Below are 14571 nucleotides of genomic sequence, written 5' to 3' on the forward strand. Positions count from 1 at the left end.
AGATAGTGTCTCGAAACCATGTGAAATTTCACACTTACATGAGAGAACCCATGAGGGAGAGATCTTGGGACGTTGGATCTGGCTCAAAGTCGCGGACAGAATGCCATCCGTTAGATTGCGATGGAGTTGTCCCGAAACGTACCCAACAGATTATAGAAAGCGACGGCTAGATTAAAAGATGGGATTTGTCCCACTCGATGCCCGACGCAGAGAAGACGCGTACCGTCGGATCCCTCAGATCCAACGCTTCGGGGCGCATACCGAACTCGTCCCGAAAACCCTAACGCGCGGCCCTCAGATCTTGCGCAATCCCGCGGAGCTAACGCCATCCGTCCAGATCTTGATCCGCGTGCTTCGCTCAAACGGCCCCCAAAGTGACTTGTCCAACTTGACGCTTTAGTCCCTATTTCAACCGATCTTCGTCCAAACTTTAAACTTGAATTTCTCATTCATCCGGAATCGGATTTGAGTGATTCTTGGCTCTAAACTTAAGAGCTCGACGAGACGAACGCAATGCTGGGTTCCGTTTCTGAGTTTGACGAGTCAGATCAAGCCAAAAATGGCTCCGATTCCAACAGAATGTTCTTCGCATACGATCGGATTCAAAACTTGAATTTGAATTTGAATTTTTTTTGTTTAATGTCGAATAATTTACAATGGTGCTGAATTATTTGTCAGCAACTTGAACTTGTAATCGCACATAAACTTGATATAATAATAAAGTCTTTCGTAAGCTTGAATCTCATTTTTTTCTTCTTTGCTTTATTCCTTTCTCGAGTTTGAATAAAATTTGGTGAGAGGGAGGAGAGCTTCAAATTTATCAACAAACTAAGGAGGAAACGATACCATATGTAGTTGATGATGGAAGAGAGGAACCGGTGGATCCACGAAGAGGATGATGAAGACATAGTGTCACAAGAAGAGATAGGTGACAGAAAGATAGCGTCTCAAAACCATGTGAAATTTCACACTCACATGAGAGAACCCATGAGGGAGAGATCTTGGGACGTTGGATCTGGCTCAAAGTCGCGGACAGAACACCATCCGTTAGATTGCGATGGAGTTGTCCCGAAATGTACCCAACAGATTATAGAAAGCGACGGCTAGATTAAAAGATGGGATTTGTCCCACTCGATGCCCGACGCTGAGAAGACGCGTACCGTCGGATCCCTCAGATCCAACGCTTCGGGGCGCATACCGAACTCGTCCCGAAAACCCTAACGCGCGGCCCTCAGATCTTGCGCAATCCCGCAGAGCTAACGCCATCCGTCCAAATCTTGATCCGCGTGCTTCGCTCAAACGGCCCCCAAAGTGACTTGTCCAACTTGACGCTATAGTCCCTACTTCAATCGATCTTCGTCCAAACTTTAAACTGTAATTTCTCATTCATCCGGAATCGGATTTGAGTGATTCTTGGCTCTAAACTGAAGAGCCCGACGAGACGACCGCAATGGTGCGTTCCTTTTCTGAGTTTGACGAGTCGGGTCTAGCCAAAAATGGCTCCGATTCCATTAGAATGTTCTTCGCATACGATCGGATTCAGAACTTGAATTCGAATTTGAATTTTTTTTGTTTAATGTCGAACAATTCCAATGGTGCTGAATTCTTTGTCAGCAACTTGAACTTGTAATCGCACATAAACTTGATATAATAATAAAGTCTTTCGTAAGCTTGAATCTCATTCTTTTCTTCTTTGCTTTATTCCTTTCTCGAGCTTGAATAAAATTTGGTGAGAGGGAGGAGAGCTTCAAATTTATCAACAAACTAAGGAAGAAACGATACCATATGTAGTTGATGATGGAAGAGAGGAACCGGTGGATCCACGAAGAGGATGATGAAGACATAGTGTCACAAAAAGAAGAGATAGGTGACAGAAAGATAGTGTCTCGAAACCATGTGAAATTTCACACTTACATGAGAGAACCCATGAGGGAGAGATCTTGGGACGTTGGATCTGGCTCAAAGTCGCAGACAGAATGCCATCCGTTAGATTGCGATGGAGTTGTCCCGAAACGTACCCAACAGATTATAGAAAGCGACGGCTAGATTAAAAGATGGGATTTGTCCCACTCGATGCCCGACGCAGAGAAGACGCGTACCGTCGGATCCCTCAGATCCAACGCTTCGGGGCGCATACCGAACTCGTCCCGAAAACCCTAACGCGCGGCCCTCAGATCTTGCGCAATCCCGCAGAGCTAACGCCATCCGTCCAGATCTTGATCCGCGTGCTTCGCTCAAACGGCCCCCAAAGTGACTTGTCCAACTTGACGCTTTAGTCCCTATTTCAACCGATCTTCGTCCAAACTTTAAACTTGAATTTCTCATTCATCAGGAATCGGATTTGAGTGATTCTTGGCTCTAAACTTAAGAGCTCGACGAGACGAACGCAATGGTGGGTTCCGTTTCTGAGTTTGACGAGTCGGATCATGCCAAAAATGGCTCCGATTCCAACAGAATGTTCTTCGCATACGATCGGATTCAAAACTTGAATTTGAATTTGAATTTTTTTTGTTTAATGTCGAATAATTTACAATGGTGCTGAATTCTTTGTCAGCAACTTGAACTTGTAATCGCACATAAACTTGATATAATAATAAAGTCTTTCGTAAGCTTGAATCTCATTTTTTTCTTCTTTGCTTTATTCCTTTCTCGAGCTTGAATAAAATTTGGTGAGAGGGAGGAGAGCTTCAAATTTATCAACAAACTAAGGAGGAAACGATACCATATGTAGTTGATGATGGAAGAGAGGAACCGGTGGATCCACGAAGAGGATGATGAAGACATAGTGTCACAAGAAGAGATAGGTGACAGAAAGATAGCGTCTCAAAACCATGTGAAATTTCACACTCACATGAGAGAACCCATGAGGGAGAGATCTTGGGACGTTGGATCTGGCTCAAAGTCGCGGACAGAACGCCATCCGTTAGATTGCGATGGAGTTGTCCCGAAATGTACCCAACAGATTATAGAAAGCGACGGCTAGATTAAAAGATGGGATTTGTCCCACTCGATGCCCGACGCAGAGAAGACGCGTACCGTCGGATCCCTCAGATCCAACGCTTCGGGGCGCATACCGAACTCGTCCCGAAAACCCTAACGCGCGGCCCTCAGATCTTGCGCAATCCCGCAGAGCTAACGCCATCTGTCCAGATCTTGATCCGCGTGCTTCGCTCCAACGGCCCCCAAAGTGACTTGTCCAACTTGACGCTTTAGTCCCTATTTCAACCGATCTTCGTCCAAACTTTAAACTTGAATTTCTCATTCATCCGGAATCGGATTTGAGTGATTTTTGGCTCTAAACTTAAGAGCTCGACGAGACGAACGCAAAGGTTTGTTCCGTTTCTGAGTTTTACGAGTCGGTTTGAGCCAAAAATGGCTCCGATTCCAACAGAATGTTCTTCGCATACGATCGGATTCAAAACTTGAATTTGAATTTGAATTTTTTTGTTTAATGTCGAATAATTTACAATGGTGCTGAATTCTTTGTCAGCAACTTAAACTTGTAATCGCACATAAACTTGATATAATAATAAAGTCTTTCGTAAGCTTGAATCTCATTTTTTTCTTCTTTGCTTTATTCCTTTCTCGAGCTTAAATAAAATTTGGTGAGAGGGAGGGGAGTTTCAAATTTATCAACAAACTAAGGAGGAAACGATACCATATGTAGTTGATGATGGAAGAGAGGAACCGGTGGATCCACGAAGAGGATGATGAAGACATAGTGTCACAAAAAGAAGAGATAGGTGACAGAAAGATAGTGTCTCGAAACCATGTGAAATTTCACACTTACATGAGAAAACCCATGAGGGAGAGATCTTGGGACGTTGGATTTGGCTCAAAGTCGCGGACAGAACGCCTTCCGTTACATTACAATGGAGTTGTCCCGAAATGTACCCAACAGATATTAGAAAGCGACGGCTAAATTAAACGATGGGATTTGTCCCACTCGGAACCCGACGCGGAGAAGACGCGCACCGTCGGATCCCTCAAATCCAATGCTTCGGGACGTATACCGAACTCGTCCCGAAAACCCTAACGCGCAACCGTCAGATCTGGCGCAATCCCGCGGAGCTAACGTCATCCGTCCAGATCTTGATCCGCGTGCTTCGCTCAAACGGCCCCCAAAGTGACTTGTCCAACTTGACGCTTTAGTCCCTATTTCAACCGATCTTCGTCCAAACTTTAAACTTGAATTTCTCATTCATCCGGAATCGGATTTGAGTGATTCTTGGCTCTGAACTGAAGAGCTCGAGGAGACGAACGCAATGGTGCGTTCCTTTTCTGAGTTTGGCGAGTCGGGTCGAGCCAAAAATGGCTCCGATTCCATTATATTGTTCTTCGTATACTATCGGTTTCAAAACTTGAATTTGATTTTGAATTTTTTTTGTTTAATGTCGAACAATTTCCAATGGTGCTGAATTCTTTGTCAGCAACTTGAACTTGAAATCGCACATAAACTTGATATAATAATAAAGTCTTTCGTAAGCTTGAATCTCATTCTTTTCTTCTTTGCTTTATTCCTTTCTCGAGCTTGAATAAAATTTGGTGAGAGGGAGGAGAGCTTCAAATTTATCAACAAACTAAGGAGGAAACGATACCATATGTAGTTGATGATGGAAGAGAGGAACCGGTGGATCCACGAAGAGGATGATGAAGACATAGTGTCACAAAAAGAAGAGATAGGTGACAGAAAGATAGCGTCTCGAAACCATGTGAAATTTCACACTCACATGAGAGAACCTATGAGGGAGAGATCTTGGGACGTTGGATCTGGCTCAAAGTCGCGGACAGAACGCCATCCGTTAGATTGCGATGGAGTTGTCCCGAAATGTACCCAACATATTATAGAAAGCGACGGCTATATTAAAAGATGGGATTTGTCCCACTCGGTGCCCGACGCGGAGAAGACGCGCACCGTCGCATTCCTTAGATCCGACGCTTCGAGGCGCATACCGAACTCGTCCCGAAAACCCTAACGCGCGACCCTCAGATCTTGCGCAATCCCGCGGAGCTAACGCCATCCGTCCAAATCTTGATCCGCGTGCTTCGCTCCAACGGCTTCCAAAGTGACTTGTCTAACTTGACGCTTTAGTCCCTATTTCAACCGATCTTCGTCCAAACTTTAAACTGTAATTTCTCATTCATCCGGAATCGGATTTGAGTGATTCTTGGCTCTAAACTGAAGAGCTCGACGAGACGACCGCAATGGTGCGTTTCTTTTATGAGTTTGACGAGTCGGGTCGAGCCAAAAAAGGCTCCGATTCCATTAGAATGTTCTTCGCATACGATCGGATTCAAAACTTGAATTCGAATTTGAATTTTTTTGTTTAATGTCGAACAATTTCCAATGGTGCTGAATTCTTTGTCAGCAACTTGAACTTGTAATCGCACATAAACTTGATATAATAATAAAGTCTTTCGTAAGCTTGAATCTCATTCTTTTCTTCTTTGCTTTATTCCTTTCTCGAGCTTGAATAAAATTTGGTGAGAGGGAGGAGAGCTTCAAATTTATCAACAAACTAAGGAAGAAACGATACCATATGTAGTTGATGATGGAAGAGAGGAACCGGTGGATCCACGAAGAGGATGATGAAGACATAGTGTCACAAAAAGAAGAGATAGGTGACAGAAAGATAGTGTCTCGAAACCATGTGAAATTTCACACTTACATGAGAGAACCCATGAGGGAGAGATTTTGGGACGTTGGATCTGGCTCAAAGTCGCGGACAGAACGCCATCCGTTAGATTGCGATGGAGTTGTCCCGAAATGTACCCAACAGATTATTGAAAGCGACGGCTAGATTAAAAGATGGGATTTGTCCCACTCGATGCCCGACGCAGAGAAGATGCGTACCGTCGGATCCCTCAGATCCAACGCTTCGGGGCGCATACCGAACTCGTCCCGAAAACCCTAACGCGCGGCCCTCAGATCTTGCGCAATCCCTCGGAGCTAACGCCATCCGTCCAGATCTTGATCCGCGTGCTTCGCTCAAACGGCCCCCAAAGTGACTTGTCCAACTTGACGCTTTAGTCCCTATTTTAACCGATCTTCGTCCAAACTTTAAACTTGAATTTCTCATTCATCCGGAATCGGATTTGAGTGATTCTTGGCTCTAAACTTAAGAGCTCGACGAGACGAACGCAATGGTGGGTTCCGTTTCTGAGTTTGACGAGTCGGGTCGAGCCAAAAATGGCTCCGATTCCAACAGAATGTTCTTCGCATACGATCAGATTCAAAACTTGAATTTGAATTTTTTTTGTTTAATGTCGAATAATTTACAATGGTGCTGAATTCTTTGTCAGCAACTTGAACTTGTAATCGCACATAAACTTGATATAATAATAAAGTCTTTCGTAAGCTTGAATCTCATTTTTTTTCTTCTTTGCTTTATTCCTTTCTCGAGCTTGAATAAAATTTGGTGAGAGGGAGGAGAGCTTCAAAATTATCAACAAACTAAGGAGGAAACGATACCATATGTAGTTGATGATGGAAGAGAGGAACCGGTGGATCCACGAAGAGGATGATGAAGACATAGTGTCACAAAAAGAAGAGATAGGTGACAGAAAGATAGCGTCTCGAAACCATGTGAAATTTCACACTCACATGAGAGAACCCATGAGGGAGATATTACCCCCCCCCCCCCCCCCCCCCCCCCCCACGAGTGATATCGTGAGGGAGAGAGATATAGCTGAAAGAGAGGGTTATGGTCGAGAGGGAGAGGACCGAGAAAGAGATTACACCATGTGAATTATCCATCTTGAAATGATCGGGAGAGAAAGAGATCGAATAGTATAACGAGATAGATAAGCTCGTTGGATTAGAAACCGAGAGGAAGATGGATGATTACTCACAAAACTGATAAAGAAATCAGTGGTGGCTAATATGGGATATCCAAATCGATGAAGCATTTCCATTGGTCTAAGAAAAGGCCGGGAAAGTCGATCGGCAAAAAAAAACGAAGTCTCAATCCAATTTCTAGTGAGATATAGATTCGAAATTCGAAAAACCAAAACTCTGTTGGGTTTGAAAAAAACAATTCACAAGATTGAATACATCAAACAACGTTGGAGGCGAGAGATTGAATACGATGAATATCGAGATGAAGCACAAATTATAGTAGTATATCCTGCTTAATATGATTTGAAGGTGGTTTAATTGATGAGATTAGAGAGCAACCATCAACGATGTGTGGAAATTTGTGACTCCTCATTAACAAATCCACGACAGTGATGATTGAACGATAAATACAACAACAAAAAAAGTTGTTGGAACTCGCGAAAACTTGAATCCGGATGAAAAAGAAACGATTCGGCAAAAACCGTTTTGAGAAGAGAAGGAAAAGTGGAAATAGTCCAATGATAAACGTTATGGAAGGGACGAGATATTCTGCGGTTTGTTAGAAACCGACTCGTTTAGTGGTTGAATCCACTTAAAAGAATCATAAGATAATTGTTGGATGATGATGGACCACTCGTATGAATGTGATCATCCACTAAAAAGAGATGATTAATTGAGCACGTCCCTGATATCGAGGAACAAAAGACACAGTTGATACTGTTGGCCGATGACCAAGCTGAATGTATTAGCTGGGATGGATGACCATTGAGAAGATCTTCTTTGCATCTAATGACAAATATGTTTTGCAAATGTCGAAAAAATCAATAAAGTGATTGAAAAGTGAAAACACAACGAAAGAAAATCGTTTGAATAGCGGAAGGAAAAAGATTGATGAAACAAGATTGTTAAACCCGCTCATGAGAATCACAAGATTAACTTGGAAAAAAATATCAACAAAGTGATTTGTCGATTACCGAATCACAACAACAAAGGAGAATTGTCGAAAAATTGCAGAAAATTGATGAAACAGGATTGTTGAACCTGCTCAGGAGAATTTAATCGATCCAAAAAGAATTGAGAATTTGCGGGACTTTGATCAGGATTGATTAACCTGCTCTTGATACCATGTGAAGGTTTATGTTAGTTGGTAGATTAGAAGACATAAACTGAAATAAATAACACAATAGTTTATGTGGTTCGGTCGGAGGATCGCGACCTACGTCCACGGAAAGCCAGAACGGCTACATACTTTATTATCCACAATTGTGGTGATTCGTTACAATGATTGATTATCCACAATTGTGGTGATTCTACTCAATATTACTATTAAATCAATATTATTATTAAATAGTTACAAGATATCTTCATGTCGATCCGTCTCATCTTCAGATATCTCGGACGGTTAATATTTGATATCTTACGATCTCGATTCATCTCAATCCTTATACTCTAACACTCTACAGGTTCCTAAACCCTAGGTTGTCTTCTATCCTTATGGAAGAGTTAAACCCTAGGATTTCTTCCATTATTTGGCGCTTCAAATTTAATTGGACAGCGTTCTGATCTCTCTCTACTAATCGATCCAGGTACATCATTCTCTTTCTCTTATGTGAATTAGTTTTTTTGAAGCAGTTTTTACCCTAATTTCTGACCCAGATTATTAATGTGATGAGTTCGATTTCTGTTGTTATTTGCCTCATTTTGACCGATTTTTCGCCCTAGATTTTAAGTTCTGATTTTAGATATGATGTGATTTGAATATGATTCACCTCTTTTTGCCCTAATTATTTAGGTATGATTTTGTCACAGTGTTAGTGATAACTAATTTAATTAAAATGGGTTTCATTTAGGTATTAATTAGTGATTATAGTAGTATTCAAGAAGAGAAATAGTTGAACTTTCTGAAGATAGGTTGTTGTTGTTGCTCAAACAAACAAATTTAAAGGTAATGTCTTCCTGAGTGTCTATATTAGACGCCTTTGAGTCGAAAAAAAAATTTGATGTTTATCAACCATAAACAGAAGAGGAATAGAAGATCAAAACTTCCGCAAGGCAATAAACTCGTAATTTGGTTTTCTATTCCCATTTGAACTTAATTGAAGTTTTGATTTCCCACTTGATATCCTGGTCTCTTATTCCAAGTTTGTGTTACTCAAATCTTGATTTTTTTTGTACTTCATTTTTTCATTTTGTTAATGAATTCACACTGACATTTGTCTTTGATTTTCCTCTTCATTTTGTTAAGCTGTGATTATAGCGGTACAATGGTCAAATAAGTTCATTATCTTTTTTCAGAATTTGGGTATATGTGTTTATAGATTGTAGATAGAGAAGTTGAATTACATGTTACTTTGAGCTCAATCGTTGTGCGTTGACATCCTTAGAATTCAAATTCTTACTCGTTAGAAGATTGCGCTCGTATCTTTTGAAGTTTGCTTTGCATTGATCTTGAAATTCTTGAGATCAACCAGCTCCCAAGCACAAACATCACCTTCAACTAAATGATTGTCAGGAAATTCTTGAGCCTGGTCCGACTACAATTGTTGTTCCTAATGACAGCGAGGAGGGCGATGAAGAATAATGTATAATTTGTTATATATTTATGCTTTTATGGCTGAAACAGGAAGCAAATAACTATGTAATATTAAGGGTTAACTGCTCCCAATTTGAATACATGTTAGTTCCTAATATAAACCTGTTCATCCAGAGTTCTACTCAATCATGTTAGTTGATCATCTTCTCTTCTTTTTGCTTTATGTTAATTTTAGGTGTCAACCTTAGCCACCACTGCCATCAACTACCACCATCAATTTTTAAAAGCAGAGAGAGCCCAAATTGAAGAAAACTGCATTTTTAGTCCAAATGACTACAATAATATTACAACCAAACCAATCATTCAAATCTTCTATTACTGTAATATTATGAAGATCCAAAAAACATAAACCACAACTGAATGGTTGATAGTAACAACTCACAAGGGATACTAGTAACATACATTCGTTCGGTAATATATTCAAAGAAAAATAACAATGGAAACCGACTAAGCAAAGCTGCTATGAGTTTCTCTCTTCCTGTACAAAATCGGACCAGTCTGTACTTTCAAGGTTGTATTCTATCCACTTAGCGCAGTTTTCTTCCGAAAATACAAACTCAACAACTCCTCTATTAGGGTTGGGAAAACGGTCCGAGAACCAGATACCCGCCCCTATCCGCCCGGTCCTTAGACCCGTAGTCTGAAGAGGGTCCGAGCCGGGCTTACCCCATTACTTCGGGTGTTGGTGGGCGGGACTCGGGCAAGGCTTCAAATCCGAGTCCCAGCCCATTGTTCCCGTCCGAGTTCCGATGCCCGAAACCCACCCCTCCAAACATATAAAGTCTACATCTTTTAATCTGATCCAAGGGGGTAAAATCTTTCGGGCTTCAAAGAGCCTTGCTCCCATATCTTTGACCCAATAGTGAGGGACTTTAGACATGAAACTTGCTTAAATTTTAGTCTTGAAGAGGCTTGCATTGTAAAGTATTGAAGAGGTTATATATATAACCATTCCCTTCTCTCCTTCAGCTTTACCCACAACAATGTGGGACTAAATAAGTAGAACTTGCTTAAAATCCAAGAAGTGTGGTTGGCTTCATATAATCACAACCTCATATGAATTCTTCTCTAGCTGTTCAATGTGGGACTAAGTCTCCAAAGAGAACTACAAAAATCTCTTAACTTTATTAGTCCCACATCATCTATTTAGAGTTAGAAAAGAGATTTGAGACTCTTATTAAATAGAAAATAAGATTCACCCAAAACATTAAGTCTATTTAATTTAATTTATTAGTAAATGAAAGAAGATAATTATTATGAATAAAGTCTTATGAATTAAATGTAATGAAGAAGTGATCAGTCCTAATGCTAGTTTAGGTTGTACAACATTTAAAATAAGACCAAAATAAACCTTGCAAAAATGAAAAAAAAAAAAAACAAAATAATTAATGAACTAAGTCTATTGAATTTATTAATGTGAAAGAAGATATTATTATTAATTAGTGATCTGTCCTAATGCTAGTTTAGGATGTACACCTTTTATTATATGATTAAAACCTTTTAGTATGTGATTATTGAAAGTATCTCAAGTTATGAATTAATAATTTTAACTTTCAAAAGTCATATTTGGGAAGCAAATGAAGAGATTATTTATAACCTCTTTTCTTGCCTCTCTATCTTTAAGACCATGAATGTGGTACTAAGGATTGAAAGCTTTAGGATTGAACATCAAAGAGGGAGAACTTATAACCTCTCCCTTTGTTTCTTTTATCTCTAACTCAAAGGTGTGGGACTAACATTGTGAAGTCTGCTTAAAGTTTGTTGTGTGATGTTGGCCGACCTTCACTAACTAGAGCATTCATAGAGCCTTGCTCTCATATCGGACCAGTCTGTTCTTTCAAGGTTGTATTTTATAAACTTAGCGCAGTCTGTACTTTCGAGGTTGGTTCAGATAGTTTAGTTACTTCTCGTATATTCAAAAATATTAAAGAAGGTAAATATAGTGAATTACTTGACAAGAAGTACTCTGATGTTGTGTATAATTTAGGTCCTGAATATGATTTACTACAAAACAGATGGAAATCATGAGCAGAATGTCCCCAAAAAATGGGTATCAAAAGTTTAGTTTGATGGATCAATTGATGAGAAAGAACAAAATACTTTGGAGTTTTGTATGGATTAGGTGTTGAAAATGGTGGATAGAACAAATGGAAATAGTGAACAGGGAAGTCTCAAAAATGGATATCATCTAAAGTTGTTGAATTTGATTTGTTTAGCAGATAGGGATGGATGGGTTTGATGTTAGATTACCATCTCTGTATTTTCTTTTTAGTAGTATACATTCTCCATTTGCAGCTTAAAGATTTGTTTCTTCTCTCTCTGTTTCTCTCTGTAAGATGGTCTGTTTGAATTAGAACCCAACTATTGTAGACTTTTGATTGGTCAAAACCGTAAGATGTAAAATTTTACTTTCATAGTTTCATGTGTTGGAAGATATTAAGATGTAGAGAAATAGAGCAAATTGGGGCACTTTTTTTTGTTGTTGTTAAAGACAGTTGGGGAACTTTCATATCATATGAAAATACAAACTCAACAACTCCTTCAAGAACCCGATACCCGACCCAATCCACCCAGTCCGTTTAGACCCGTAGTTCGAAGAGGGTCCGAGCGGGGCTTACCCGGCCCGTTACTTTGGGTGTTGGTGGTCGGTACTTGGCCAGGGCTTCCAATCCGAGTTTCGGCGCATTATGCCCGCCGGATATACCCGTCTGAGTTCCGATGCCCAAAACCCACCCGATCAAACATATAAAGTCTACATGTTTTAAACTGATCCGAGGGGAGTAAAATCTTCTACCCTTCACAGAGCCTTGCTCATATATCTTTGACCCAATAGTGAGGGACTTCAGAGATATAACTTGCTTAAATTTTGGCCTTGAAGAGGCTTGTATTGTAAAGTATTGAAGAGGTTATATATATAACTATTCTCTTCTCTCTTCATCTTTACTCCCAACAATGTGGGACTAAATAGGTAGAACTTGCTTACAATTTAAGAAGTACGGTTTGATTCATATAACTACAACCCCATATGAATTCTTCTCTAGCTGTTCAATGTGGGACTAAGTCTCCAAAGAGAACTACAAAAATCTGTAAACTTTATTAGTCCCACATCATCTATTTAGAGTTAGAAAAGGGATTTGAGACTCTTATTAAATAGAAAATAAGGTTCACCTAAAACATTAAGTCTATTCAATGAGACTCATAAGAAAGAAGATAATTAAATGTAATGAAAAAGTGATCGGTCCTAATGCTAGTTTAGGTTGTACAACTTCCAAAATAAAACCAAAATAGACTTGCAAAAAATAAAAAAACCAAAATAATTAATGATTCTTTAAAGTTTTATTATATGATTAAAACCTTTTATTATATGATTATTGAAAGTATCTCAAGTTATGAGTTAATAATTTTAGCCTTCGCCATTGAAGGGATTATTTATAACTTCTTTTCTTGTCTGTCTATCTTTAAGATCATAGATGTGGTACTAAAGATTGAAAGCTTTAGGATTGACTTCTTTTCTTGCTTCTCTATCTTTAAGGCCATCGATGTGGTACTAAAGATTGAAAGCTTTAGGATTGACTTCTTTTATCTCTAACTCAAAGGTGTGGGACTAACATTATGAAGTTTGCTTAAAGTTTGTTCTGTGATGTTGGCTTTCTTGTGACCTTCACTAACTATGGGACATGGTCAATAGTAATTGACTATATCAAAAGGTCTCTATGACCATGTTTTTTTTTCTTATAACTTTGATGTGTTTTATTTTTCAACATAAAAAGATATTTGGATAGATTTTTCTAAACAAAATTTTGTAAGACATTATAAATACTTAATATACTTTAATGGGCATGGTTACCGTGCATGTTCCATATTTTGATGTGGCCAACCAAGATATCTTTATTCCCAATAATGTTCATTTAGTAGATACAATTTTATTTATTGTCTTTTTCTTCTTTCTTTTCCTCGTTTAAAGAAAAGAACATTGCGATATTTATTATTTAAATTGTAGGGCCTACGGCAATAATAATCAAATCTTCGTTGTGATTTTAGAAATGATCTATGTTTAAACTAGTGTCTCAGAAAAATGTGGTCGCGCAATATTTAAAAAAGGAATCTAAGTGTTGTTATATGTGATACCATCATTCAAATAGTAAACCATGCTTATTTGGGAGGACCTAAGTCTAAGCATTCATTCTAACATTTTTCTTTCGAAGTGCTATACTGTGGACTTGTGGGGCACCTAAGTCAAGTAGTCATCCCAATATTTTTCTTTTGAAATACAATGAAGCAAACACATGAAACACAAGGCCGTGGTCTAAGGAAGAGTTGGGGTCTTCTTATAGAGGTGGGGTACTCTTTCTTGTTTGTGTTTGTAATGATTTTTTGTTCAATGGTGAGTGCTTGTGTTGAATTATGGAGAATAAGGAAAAGTTGGGGTCTTCTTATAGAGGTGGGGAGTGGCCCATGTTCACAAAAATGTCATATTCTCGATAGAATTGTCGTAGGGAATGAGCATACAATTCTTTAGTCACATAGATTGTTATATATAGTTAGGCACCCAAATACTTTAGTCACGAGCCTTCTTTTTTACCACTATCAGACCATATTCACATTTGGGAACTATAGTTGAAGGAGATGGTCTAAGTCACTAAGTGGGGAAAAAAGTATAGTAGGGTCGGACAAAATTGCCCAACTCCAAGGTTACAGGATCTGCACATATACACCAAATTATTCCAAGTTTAGAATCCAATGGAGACAAAGCTCTAACTAATTTGTTCAACTCACATATCTCTCCCTTTCTCTCAATAATCAAGAAAGAATCAACCATTACATAGCCTTAACAAGTCTTAAAAAACTCAATGCCTATGTCAAGAGATTTAAGCATGGATAAGAACCACGAGAAGTCGGTCCAGAGGAGAAATAATTCAAGCGAACTCGATGTTCTCGAAGCTTCAATGTACTTCTATGGAGGTACCCAAACTAGTATTGTAAATGGTGGTGGCATTACAGTTACTAATACTCTAACTCCAAAGACAATGAGAGAAGAATTAAGACAACAATTTGACGTATCTCAAAGAAGGATGAGTTTAGATATTAACATAAGATCAAATAGTATTAATAACCCACCACCTCCTTTGAAGCAACAAAT

General features: G+C 39.2%; 1 long non-coding RNA gene across 2 annotated transcripts; it reads left to right on the plus strand.

The window, feature by feature from the left end:
* The first annotated feature begins 8198 nt into the window (after window positions 1-8198).
* LOC147530658 (uncharacterized) lies at window positions 8199-9532 on the plus strand. Of its 2 annotated transcripts, none has more exons than XR_015227596.1 (2): window positions 8199-8424; window positions 9134-9532. It is a non-coding gene; the product is annotated as an uncharacterized LOC147530658 (long non-coding RNA). The 2 variants fall into 2 exon arrangements; XR_015227595.1 differs by having other exon boundaries at window positions 8215-8424; window positions 9084-9532.
* The last annotated feature ends 5039 nt before the right edge of the window (window positions 9533-14571 follow it).

This window comes from Eschscholzia californica, unplaced genomic scaffold (genome assembly GCF_041429995.1).
Source record: "Eschscholzia californica isolate CP2 unplaced genomic scaffold, dmEscCali1.0.p SCAF_6, whole genome shotgun sequence".
NCBI classification, from domain to species: Eukaryota; Viridiplantae; Streptophyta; class Magnoliopsida; order Ranunculales; family Papaveraceae; genus Eschscholzia; species Eschscholzia californica.